Below are 12,714 nucleotides of genomic sequence, written 5' to 3'. Positions count from 1 at the left end.
ATGGGGGGGGGGGGAAGGGGGGGACAAAACTCCTCCTTAAGTCCAGGAATTGAGGCATGGATGGAGCCCAGGTGGAAGGAGGGCAAGCAAACTCTCAGCCCAGCATTCACTGGCATAAGCTCTTCCAGAACATGGCCACATAGCCCCCAAACCCCACCCAAAATAAATAAATAAAATAAAAAATTCTGGGAATTGTCATTTGGTGGGGTACCAGAGCTCTCTGACAGAAAAGGCTAAATGTCTCCCCAAACTACAGTTCCCAGAATTCCCTAGCATGGAGCCAAGGCAGTTAAAGTGTTGTCAACTTATTCTTGCATAATATCATTGCAGTGCTAGAAATTTGGAAATGGAAGGAGAAATTCATTTAGAGGGACAGATTCTTGTTTTTTGCATGGGGGAAATGCCCTCATTTTGCCCCCCACCTTCCATGGCTACACCCCTGTTATTAGAGACAAAGGCTGCATCTGCACTGCAGAAATTATCCAGTTCAACTGCCATGGTACAATGCACCAACTATAAATTCTGGGAGTTATAGTTGGTTGTGGCACCAGAGCAAGGCTCTGATGCCACAACAAACCACAATTTCCAGGATTCTAATTGAGCCATGAAAGTTGAAGTGGTGTCAAACTGGATTCTTTCTGCAGTGCAGATGTAGCCTCTGAGACCATTCTTGAACTCCTTTGTTCTCCTGCAATTCCTACAGTAAATGGTGAGGAAGTGGAGTTTCCCACCAGTAATGTGTTCTTAGGAGTCTCTCTGTTGGAAGCCAAAATATTTGGGGGTGTCTTTACAAAAGACCTCCTGGTCAAGAAGAATACTGCTAGAAATGTAGATCCTCAGAGCCAAGAGCCCCTTTGGACTTTCAGCAGGAATGTTGCTGTAGAGACTGTCCTGGTCATGGCCTTGCATTTCAGCATTTGCCACCTCATCACCGTTCATGCTGCTTAACGAGCATCAGGCATTTTAAATGGCTATTTCATTAATTAATTGGTTGCCTTTAAAAGCTTTTTTTTAAGAACCTAATGGAAAGAATTGATTTGTCATCCATATAAATTGTAGGTGGGGGCAGGAAATATTGCTGGCTGTGCAAGCTTTACCGGTTGAAATTTCCTCCTCAATGCAAGAGAGTGTTGTCCTCTATTTTATATGGCCTCACTACTCCCTAAATGGATCTTTGGAGAACCATTCTCTATAGGAGAAGCCACCCTAGAGACCCAACTAAGGCTTAGTGGAAGCAGGCATTCACAAGAGACAGAGGCCATTCCAGAACACCCATCATGGCAGAGGCTATCTGAGAGTCGCTGCAAGCTGCACACTATCACACTCTGACCATTCTGCCTATTTGAGCAGTATGTGTGTGTGTGTGTACACACACACACACCCTCTGCACCTGTTGCCTGGAAATGTTAGTCTGGCTGAATGTCTTGAGTTCAAGCACACCTGAAGGGTAGGCAAGAAGGCAAAGTCAACCACCCAAGGGTTGGGGGGGACATAGACTGATTATGCCAACTTGTTGATACCAAAAGCTATAGATGTTCAAGTCCAATTAAGTATAGTTAGCCCTCTACATTTGTGGTTTTGACTTTTGCGGTTTTGCTTATTAACAGATTTGATTAGTATGGTCTTTCTAGGAATCTCTAGGTCCTCCAGAGCAATTCTGCTGGAAGCTGACCATAGAGTCACATTGCAGGAGCTAGAGATTACTAGAGAAAACACTTCTCTAAGCATTTGTAGGTCCTCCAGCATGATTCTGTGATCAACTTCCAGTTGAGATTGACCATAGAGTTGTACTGGAGGACCTAGAGATTACCTAGATAGGTGTTCTGTCAGGTAAAACAATGACCAGTGTGGCGTAGTGTTGGACTGTGACTCTAGAGCCCAGCTTAGCCATGTAAACCTACTGGGTGACCTGTGGCAAGTCACACTCTCTCAGCTTCAGGGGAAGGGAATGGCAAACCTCCTCTGAACAAATCTTGCCAAGAAAAACCCCAGTCTTAGGGTCGCCATAAGTTGGAAATGACTTGAAGGCACACAAAAAAGAAACAAAATAATAGTGGTTTTTTTTTAAAATTATTTGCAGTTTTCCCACTTTCACAGGAGTCTTATGCCCCTAACCCCAGTGAATGTGAATGGCCCACTGTACAATGGATAGTAAAATCATATCCCTTATATACAATAGCAAAATCAAGGTTTGCTTTTTGGGATTTATAATTTTAAAAAATATTTTAAAGCCATGGGTGCTTGAATCCATGGATAAAGAATCTATGGATATGGAGGGCGAACTGTAATCACTGATAGCTCTCAGTCATGTTCCCAGTCATGCTACCTCTAATCCTGGAAGTAATATATAGCTATCATATATTCCTTCCAGGATTAGAGGTAGCATGTGTCCAGATGCCATTTTTTAGGGAACACAAGTGGGAGTTTGCTATTATTTTTTGACAGGCTTGGGGGTTTCCCATAAGCCTCTAGTTGGCCACTGTGAGAATCAGGAGGCTGGAGTACATAGGCCATAAGTCAGACTCAGCAGGATTTGCTATTTTCTTGTCACATAGGCTGCAATGGATTGAGAAAGAAATATGATCACAATACAGGATGTTTGAATAGTGTTTCTACCTTGCCCTGACCACTATTTCCTCAGGGTCCAGAGAGATGGGAGAAATCATGCAGATCAATGTTTATTTTATTTAGTGCTATTAGGCATGACTGGTTTGTCAAAGCACTGGCTTTGGGTAAAAATAATGATCTAAGAGAAAGGACACATTAAAAGAAAGAACAAAGGAAAAGGAAAGTACTCTGATGACAACCAAAAAATTGTCATTGCAGGAGAAACCCAAGGGTAGATGATTCCAGCTTGAGCCTTGTTGTTGCTGTGTGCCTTCAAAGCCATTTCCAACTCATGGCAACCGTAAGGTGACTCTATCGTGGCGTTTTCATGGCAAGATTTGTTCAGAGGAGATTTGCCATTGCCTTCCCAAGTCTCTCTTTCTGCTTCAGTTAGTTTGCAATTCGTTTTAAGTTTGTTCACCCTCCATTATATAGCCTGTAGTTCTTTTTCTCTCCTCTATGTTGAAAAACATATGTTGCAGAGCCTTCCCTCATGAGATGTTGTGACACATTTAATATTTGTCAGTAAACATATTTAATATGTTTTTATGAAGAAGGCTGATTTATTTGTCTGCTAGACTCTGTATGTGGGGTGATAGGAAGGTGTGGGACTGGTTGTTGCTCACCTTCTGCTTGTGAATGTTAGTTACTCTTCTTGTGAAATACACTACTGTATCCCACCTTCCCCAACAGCTACCCAACAGTTATCTTGATCTGAGGGAATCTGCCTAACTTTGGATTCATCAGAATGAGATATTGGATAGATAAGTGGGCCTTCTGAAGAGCCAGTCAAGCCCAATTTCTTTCTTAGAGCAAAGCTTGTGGCTGAGGTAAGTAGAGATACTGCCTGTGCCACTGCAGCACAGGTAGTCTTCAGGCCCATCTCATCCATAATATCTCACTTTGAAGAAAAGTTCTTGAGAGTGAGACATTTGGACTGAATCTGTTCTCTGGAAACTCAGAGTGGCTGCTTTACATGTTTTTAAGGCTTTATAGAGGGCCTGCCCACCCACTGTCTGACCCTGAGGGGCCTTCTGAGCTAGGCATCAGAAGGGTGATGGCAACATTGGAGTCTAATGGTGGATAACCTGCTTCTCTAGGCAGCAGGATACATGGCATCACAACTGGTGACCCTACAAGACAGGGCACAGCGATTAATGTTGGATTTGCTGTGAGAGCATTTTCTCTTCAGAGAACTCACTATTGATTTTATTGTGTTCCATTTTGTGTATCATTTTTTTATTGGATTGAGCAGAGTGTTGGGAGAATCTGTGTCCTGCCAACAAGATGTGTATGATATGGTTTCCTTCAACAGTGACTAAATAATAAGGAAACAAATAGCATAAATTTAGTACTTGGTTTTATTTAATAGAATTTCTATGTATATATAAATCTATCTGCTAAGTTGTTTGAAATCATTCTTAATAAGCTTTACAAATATGCAAACATTAATAGCTCATCTATTAAAATGGCTCTACAATAATGAATTACTGACTTTTCTCTTATAATTTATACCCAGGTTTGCAAAGGAATTTGCCTTCCATGGAAAGCAACATGTTTAACTGTAAATGCCAAGTACAAGGCAAGCCTTCCAAAACAACAACAGGGAGATGGCATGTGCCTGAACAGAGATAAAAACCTTTCAGTCCTATAAGCTGTAAGTTTCCATAAAAGCATGAATATTAATATAATGTCGGCGGTGCAAGAAGTAGCACAGCATTGTTCATGCTTTTTCATGCATGGCATATAAATGTTCATTGAAAATACAGCGCGCCTGCGCCATACGCAGGCGCACCATATGCGGCTTGAGCATACGCGATCAAGCCGCGGGGCGCGTGCGGGGCGGAAGGGGCAGCGCGTCCCATTCAATTGAATGGGCGCACGCACCCGTTGCACCCTGCGTGCCGCTGCGCCGCCATGTACGAGCCCCATTGGAAACAATGGGGCTTGAGCATAGGCGGAATTCGCCTTACGTGGCGGGATCCGGAACAGATCCCCGCATAAGGTGAGGGCCCACTGTACTAGGCTCTCAGCTTAGAACTGCTTCTCTGCTAAATTGGTCAAAGCCTCAATCTCCTTTATTAATGTTGCTAGCATCATGTTTACAACTGTAAAGACAGAAAAGTTAAAAGCTGGATGAAGGCACAAAATCAAATGCATCATTCAGTAATTTCATCTCAATTCCTTTAATAATTGCCTAGAGGGGTATGGATTTAATGCTTGTCAATCAAATACACATAGCCCTTGGATATGGGATGACAGCACCATTATCACTGATTCTGTGCTGTTTGTATGTTCCATCAGCTTTTAGAAAGCTAACTAAGGCCCCATTCCCACTGGCTTATAAAGTGGATCAAGACATGGATTATGGGGGCATCGTTCTCATTTGAGCGTGCATTTGATCTTCATTATGCCGATTTCGTACCCATTGGAATTCAGATCTGATCCCCATGTAATCAATTTTTCCAGGGAAAACCTGAATCGGGGGGGGGGGGGTGTCGAACCCGGGTTAATGTGACTGCACTTTTCCTGAGATTTTTCTTGCACCTCCCGTGTCTGATCCGGGGCAAATGAATGGGAATGACAAGTGTGTCCGATTCAGTAACTTGGGGATGGGAGGAGCAGTGCTTAAGGGGCTGGCTTGGGGGAGTCACCAACTTTGTTTTCTTTCCTGCGTTACCGGCACCATCCCCCTCCCCCCTCCCCCCCCCCCGTTCGCATAGCCTTTCCCCCAGTGGAGTGGGAAGCAGGGTAAGGCGATTGCATGTGTAGACAATTTTTTTAAATTAAGCTTTCAATCGCTTAGGCGCTCTGTCAGGTGTCCAAACATAGCAAATTGCTACATTGACCTCCAAATGTGATAAACACATTACACCGCCCTGCAACTTCCCCCCTGCTCCACATGCATAGATCGACGTGTGAGGAGAGCCATTGAACACCATTTTTAACTATTATTTTTTTCTTGTTTTTACATGCCTGCTCGATCGCTCCCCAAACAGCCCACGGAGCAATGGGGGAGGCAAAGGGACTTGGGGGGAATGGAGGCTCCTTCTCCCTTTCCCAGAAGGGCTCTGCGAAGACACAGGACAGCTTGAGAGGCAAAGGGATTTGGGGGGATGGAGGCTCCTTCTCCCTTTCCTAGAGGGGCTCTGGGAAGACACAGGACATCTTGGGAGGCAAAGGGACTTGGGGGGATGGAGGCTCCTTCTCCTTTTCCCAGAGAGGAAAAGCGCCTAAGCGATTGATTGGCTGCTTAAAAACAAAACAAAACAGAAAAGCAGGTTTGAAAGACGCAAATGGGAAGGGGGAACAAAAGTAACCCGCACGAAAATGCATTGAAGCAACTGATGTCACTGTGACGTCAAGCACCTAGGCGCTTGATTGACAGTTGCTTAAAAAAGGAGGTTCCAGAAGGGCAATGGGAACAGGGAGAAAAAAAGTCCACTTCAAATTACAACGAATAAAATTTCAATGGGAACGAGAACATGGGTCAAAAAACCCCAAGTCCATTTGAACCCTTTCGTAATGGGAATGAGGGACCAGGTTCGAATACGACACGGAAAAAAGATCCGAGTCAGAATCGTAGCGAAATACGTCGCTTTAAATGCCCAGTGAGAATGGGGCCTAGGTAGCTGCTCCAAAGATCTGAAAATAGTCCCATAACTTTGGCACAGCTTCTGACCTCTTAGGATGCAGGCACCATTTGAACAGCATACCTCCAAAGTGACCGGAAGCAGCTTTATTTTGGCCTGCCTGTATGGGCCCTACTTTGTGTTCCTCTGTTACACTGAGCTGAGAACTTTGGATGTTACACTGAGCTGAGAACTTTGCTGCGTGAAGGAGCTGCAGCAGACAAACCACGTGGCTTCCTCGTGCAGCAAAAAGAAGCCACAAAAATCGGCTTTCCGGCGCCATTGTGATGCTGCAAGTGCGCCAATGGTGCACTTGCAGCGTCGTAAAGGCGCAGAGACGTGTGAATGCTAGGCGTCCATCACATCAAAATGGCAGCGCCCATGTGTATAGGGCGCCGCCATTTTTATCCCCCCATCACGTGCGAGGGGCGTTTGAAAGCGCCGCCCCTTGCACGTGACGGGGGTGCCTCATAGCGCCCGTTTAAATAGGGCCTTCCTTTCAAATACAGGATGTTTCACATCAAGTTCCTAGCATGCTTCTTTCCTAGCATGCACTGTTCTGTAATTGTACTGCTTTCATTTTTTGTCAGAGAAGTAATTACAGAATCAGAAGATGAAAAATTAATTGTGCCAGGATCTACCTTGATGGTAATGCAAATAATATATTGAGAGCCCTGTCATATCATCATTCTATATTAATTCTTTGTTACATTTATATCCCATCTTTCCAGCAGGAAGCTAAAGGCAGCTGATGTGTTTGCCTTTTTTTCTCTCCTCTTATGCACTTTCATCCTCATCACAACCCTTTGAGGTAAGGCAACTGAGAGGAAATAATGGCCCAAGTCACCTGATGAGTTTCATGAGTCAGTTGGGATTAGAACTTAGATCACGCATCTAGCATTTTCAAACTATTATACCATGTTGGTGCACTTCTACATTAAGGAGCTTTTTATTTCCTTATTCTGTACCTTTTTTAACAGCGGCACACTGTAGTCCAGGTTTGCAGAGTTGAAGCTATGGAAACGTCTAATCAAGATAATGTCATCTGCCTCCTTACTTTCCCTGTTTCCTCTGAGCTTCAGTGCAATCCTAACAGCAGCTGCAGGTGGAATATGTATCTTCCCAGCAACAACTTACTGTTGTGAGCCATTCTTGCTATTATACAAAGCATATCACAGTGGATTGGTTAAAACTGGACAATTAAGACCCATTAGCTTTACAAAAAAATAGGTGCTAGTGGAGAGGAGGACTGCTATAAGTGGTTTGTTGATATGAGTCAGCTGCCTTCATTCATGGATTCTTTTTTGGGGTGTGGCTATGCAGACTGTAAGGTAGAGTGCTTGCATGCTAAAATGTACTACAGTATGTCTAATCCTTATAACCTATTAGACTTTAGATATATTGAAGTCCATGGTGCTTTGTGTTTTTTTTTTTTTTTTGGGGGGGGTACTGTGGTGTAGAGACTGCACTGTAATATATTATGCACTAGTTACATGCATGCTTAAGGCATCATAATGGCTCTCTTCTTCCCCACTTTGAACTCACAACCATTATGTCAGGTAGGTCAGACTGAGCAAATGACTGATCCTTGGTCACCCAACGAATTTTGTGGCTCAGTGGAGATGTGAATCTGCAACTCTCCAATCTAATACAGTATTCTAATCACTATAACAGACTAGCTATGAAACTCATAGTCTCCTGTTCCATTTTCAGCTTGTTCATAATAAATGTACACCAAACTGAATGACTATTGTATGCAAAATAGAGTGTTTTAACACTTTGAAGTATCAAAACTCAATGAGAAATATTTTCTGAATCTTTCTCATGGTTCAGCCCCCTCCCAGTTCCCTGTCTTAAATTAAGTGCTCAATTTATGAAGAAAATATTAAGTGATGTAGTATTTATACCTTGTTAAGAAATAGGTCAGAGTAAATGTTCGTTAGGCAAGTCAGTCACCTGTAATAACCATTCTAGTGTACTGCACTAGTGTTTTTTCCCTGTAGTGTTTGTATAGTTTTTGCAGAATTAATGGGACAGTGCACATGAAACATCTTGAATTGATTTTAAAAAAAACTACTACTGTACTGTGTAAATATTCTTGGGTTTATAAAATTATTATTTGAAAGTTTTTTTTTGTTTCTTTCTTTTTTTTTTGTCTACTTATTTGAGAATAAGCCCAATTTAATTCATTATTTAACCCCATGGGACTTACTTCTGAGTAAATGTATATGCACTTACAATAAAAGAGAAGACAACGTTAATTTCAACTTGCAGAAATAAAAAAAATTAAAAGAAATATATATTTACCAAAGCTTTGGTTCATCAATTCTCCTGCATATATTATATTTTTTAAAAAAATAATCATTGTGAACTTTAATATAAATATGCACAAATATATGTGCATACACTTTCAATCTTTTAAAACATCTTGAAGTATGGCAGAAACTTGTAAGTTTATAAGAAAAATGGCCACGCTGAAAGAAGCAAACAGGTTAATGTGATAGACAAGGACATTAAGTGCTTTTCATGCTGATAATTTGTGAATCACTGAAAAAACATGTTTCATTCTCAAACAGAATATACATTTTAAGAGGGTTTATGGGGGTGAGGAGGCTGAAAAGTTCTTATTTCTTTTGGGACTGGCAATAACTTGCTCAGGACAAAGAACTGCTAAATTCTGAGCAAAGCAGTTACAGACTAATTGGAAACTTTGACAGAGGATCTGCTTCCTCCATGTATGTTCTACATTGACAGTTGCTCATTGTGTGCTTATTGACGGGACATGTTTTCATAAATACTCAATGGATTTCATTCAAGAGATCAGTCTACTGTGAACAGACCCACATTTGAAAAATATACGATTGTATGAATGAATTGCTCTGTAGTCCTTTGTTAATTAATAATGATCAGATAACCAGGCAGACTCTGCTTGGTACAAATTGAATGATTATTGTGATCCCAACAATGTAGAATGTTTTAAAGCTTTAAAAAGCATGTGGTCTCAAAACTTAATGCAAAGTACTTTCTTAATCCTTCCCATGGCTCTTCCTCTCTCCTGGTTCTCTGTCAAGTATGGGTTAAAATTTAAGTTCCATGTTTAGTTTGTGAAGAACACATTAATGAATGTATTTTTTGCCCTCTTAAGAAACAATTGAAACAAAAGGTTTACCGTATTCAGTTTAAGCAACTGGCCTTGTTGGTTCTCTACAGTTCTGGGAACTGTAGTTTTGTGGGACATTAACCTTCTCTGTCAGAGAGCTCTGGTGCCACAATTAACTAAAAATCCCAGGATTCCCTAGCACTGTGTCAGGACAGTTACAGTGATCTCAAAGTGAATTATTTCTGCAAAAATAAGCCAGGTTGACACTTCCATGGCTCAATGCTGCAGTTCAGGGAATTGTAGTTTGTTGTGGCACCAAAGCTCTCCAACAGAGAAGGCTAACCATCTCACAAAAATACACTTCCCACAATTCCCTAGCACTGACATAGGGCAGTTAAAGTTGTCTCCACCTGGATTATTTCTGCAATGTGAATGCAGCTTTAGAGAGCTGAGAGTAGTGAAAGGTTTGTGTGAGTGTGAGGGTTTTTAAATTTTCTTGATTAAGAGTTAGTCAGATTTAGGAATAAATGAATGTATTTTTAAGAATCTGAGTTAACTGGGAGGGAGTGTGAGAGTTTGTGTGTGGTGTTCTAAATGTAATTATGAACCTGCCTCGCTATGTTTAACACCTATAAATAAATAATTACTTTTGTTTCTATATGCTTTTGGCCTCTGAGAACATCCATTTAGTATGAGCTCATGGGAATCAACAATGCATGAGTATTAACATTTTTTGATTGACGATCAATATGTTTACAGACAGCATTTGGGAAAGGACCGGGTCCTTACATTGTGACAGAGGTAAGGATCAGGGACAGTCCTTCCCCTTGGTTATCACAATAAAAGAGTAAATTAAAGGAGTAGAAACCCCACACCTGCAAATTTTATAATGGATGTGAAGGGCAAAGTATTGTTCAATATTAAGTTTAATTAATTCATAGGAGAGGCAGATAGGCCACATCAAGCATGGAGAGTAAAGAGCAATACCAAGAACTAACTCGGAGTTTCAAGCAAGGCAAGCATCTTTATCAGTTGCAATGGGAAGGTAAGGTATCCAGATTTCTCTCACAGAAGGGGAAAATTAGATGTGTCGCTATTCTTAGATTATATATGTGGGTGTACTAAAAGCCGATATTTTGAAAATTTATACTTTGGACTAAATCTTTCCTTCACCAGTACTGTGTTGCATCAGAATGTTAAAAATAAATCAAAATGATCCTGGCATTGTATGCAGAATGCTTGTGCCAATTATTTTTAAAACATATATGAAGACATCAGCTCACACTGTTAGTATAAAATGAAAGAAAACAAAAACCTAAAAACTGAGCTCTTTACAAATCTATTATTATGAACAAATGTGATTTCTTGTGGCCCCAGAGCTCTCTGACAGAGAAAGCTAAATGTCTCACAAAACTACAGTTCCCAGAATTCCCTAGCACTGAACCAGGGCAGTTAAAGCAGTCTCAAACTGGATTATTCATGCAGTGTGTTTTGGACCTGACCTGAATTCTTTTAAAAGAAAACATACTTGCTTATCTGTTTTGTGCACCACATTATTTGATAGAAAAAGGTACATTAATTTAAGAATATAATTTATCGGAACTAAGATTATGAATTTTTTTAAAAAAAATGTTGGATCCATTTTGAATCTTTCTAAGTAGCAGAAAACATTATTCTTTCTCTCCAGTTTGACCCTCCATGCAGTTCTTAAGTTCTTTTTTCATTTTGATTTTGAATTATTACAGTCTTTCCTGATGCTTGCTGAATTCAGAATGATGAGAATCATGGACCAAATAATGAAGCCCACTTCTTAAACCAAAACAGAACAAAATTATGACTCCTTATGGGGAAGGAGGGACAGAAGGGAAGAGGAGGAAATGGAGGAAAATTATATAGAACTGTCTCATTACACAATAATCTCTTTGTGGTTGTATCACATGTTAACAACTCTGTTTGAAGCTCTAGTCCTAATGCCACCCAAAACAATGATTGTCATTTTCTAGTTGACTGCCACTAATATATGTGACAGAGTTGTATGAGCAAGAGAAAAACAATGTGCCTCTTACAAAGCTGCCAAATAAACTGATTTTGATTCCAGCAAGTTAAATTAATTCTAGGCTATTAGACTTTTTATGTGAATATCTTTATCATACCAAAAATAACCATGTTAACCAAATTTTTAAATTAGTCTCTGAAATTCCAAGAGTCTCACATCTCTAAGTGTCATCCATTCTTTCAATCATACAATGTTTACATTAATCTTACTTGAAGGATCAGCCACATTATGCAGATTATGTGCAAAGGAAACTTGTTTGATTAGTAGACTAGATAAGATGAAAAGACAGCCTGTATTTGCAAGTAAAGGTGCCAGACACTCTATGTAAAGAGACACATTGTATTACCTTATGGGCTTCTCCTTTCTTAACGCTGACCAGCTGAGAACAAAAGCAAACATGAGCGCATTTATTTGTTTACTCAATGGATATACAAAAACCACATGAGATGAGCCCCTCCTCAAATTCCTTATTTAACCCTACTGCGAATATTTCATTTGTATTTGCATGATGATTAAACAGAAGGAGGGATGTGAAATTTCCTATACTGGGCACACCTGTTATAAGAAAAGGAATGCACTATGCCTGAGTTTGAGTGTCAACACATAAGTTATCACAGGTAACTTGCTAATGTTACTTCAAAGTAAGTTCTGTTTATTTATATAAAGTGCCATGAGTCATATTTCTATAAAGTGTTAAGTGATTCAGAAGCCAGTGAATCACTTGGTTGAGAGCTAGCAGCTACAAGTTTGGGAGCTGTGCTAAGCAAAGCTGTTTATAAGCTTGCTTATGAACTTTTGCCTTTTGTACCATAGGGTTGCCAGGTCAGCAACATCTCAAAGACAAAATCTGAGATGGGGGTTGTCCTTGTGATATCATAGGGATGGGCCCTTGTACTTTCATACATTGCAGGAACTTGAAATATCACAGGGGAGGGTTAGGAGATATGTCAGAACTGCTTCTGGGTGAACTGATTGTAAAAACAGACATGGGGAAGAAGGTGAACGGAAATTCCTTCCATTTGAGTGGAAATCTGCTTATGATATTGGATATTGCCCATAAAATCCTGAACAAAAAAAGGGAGAAAAAGCTGATAATGCCACACTAATATCCCTTTAATATATTTCTCTAACATATAAAGGCGGCATTCTATTGGTTAGTTTGAACTAGAGTAGACCCATTCAATCACTTGCTGAATGGCAAGTCAACACAAAGTTAAATCTCATTGTTTCAGTGATTTTACTCTAGTCATGACTAACATTAGAAATTAGGTCAATAAATGTCTCTAGTAGATAATATTTAATATATTAATAAAATTCAT

This window comes from Sceloporus occidentalis, unplaced genomic scaffold, assembly GCF_023333645.1.
Source record: "Sceloporus occidentalis isolate IW3139 unplaced genomic scaffold, rSceOcc1.0.p SCAF_3, whole genome shotgun sequence".
NCBI lineage: Eukaryota > Metazoa > Chordata > Lepidosauria > Squamata > Phrynosomatidae > Sceloporus > Sceloporus occidentalis.
Note: the sequence above shows the minus strand (reverse complement) of the source record.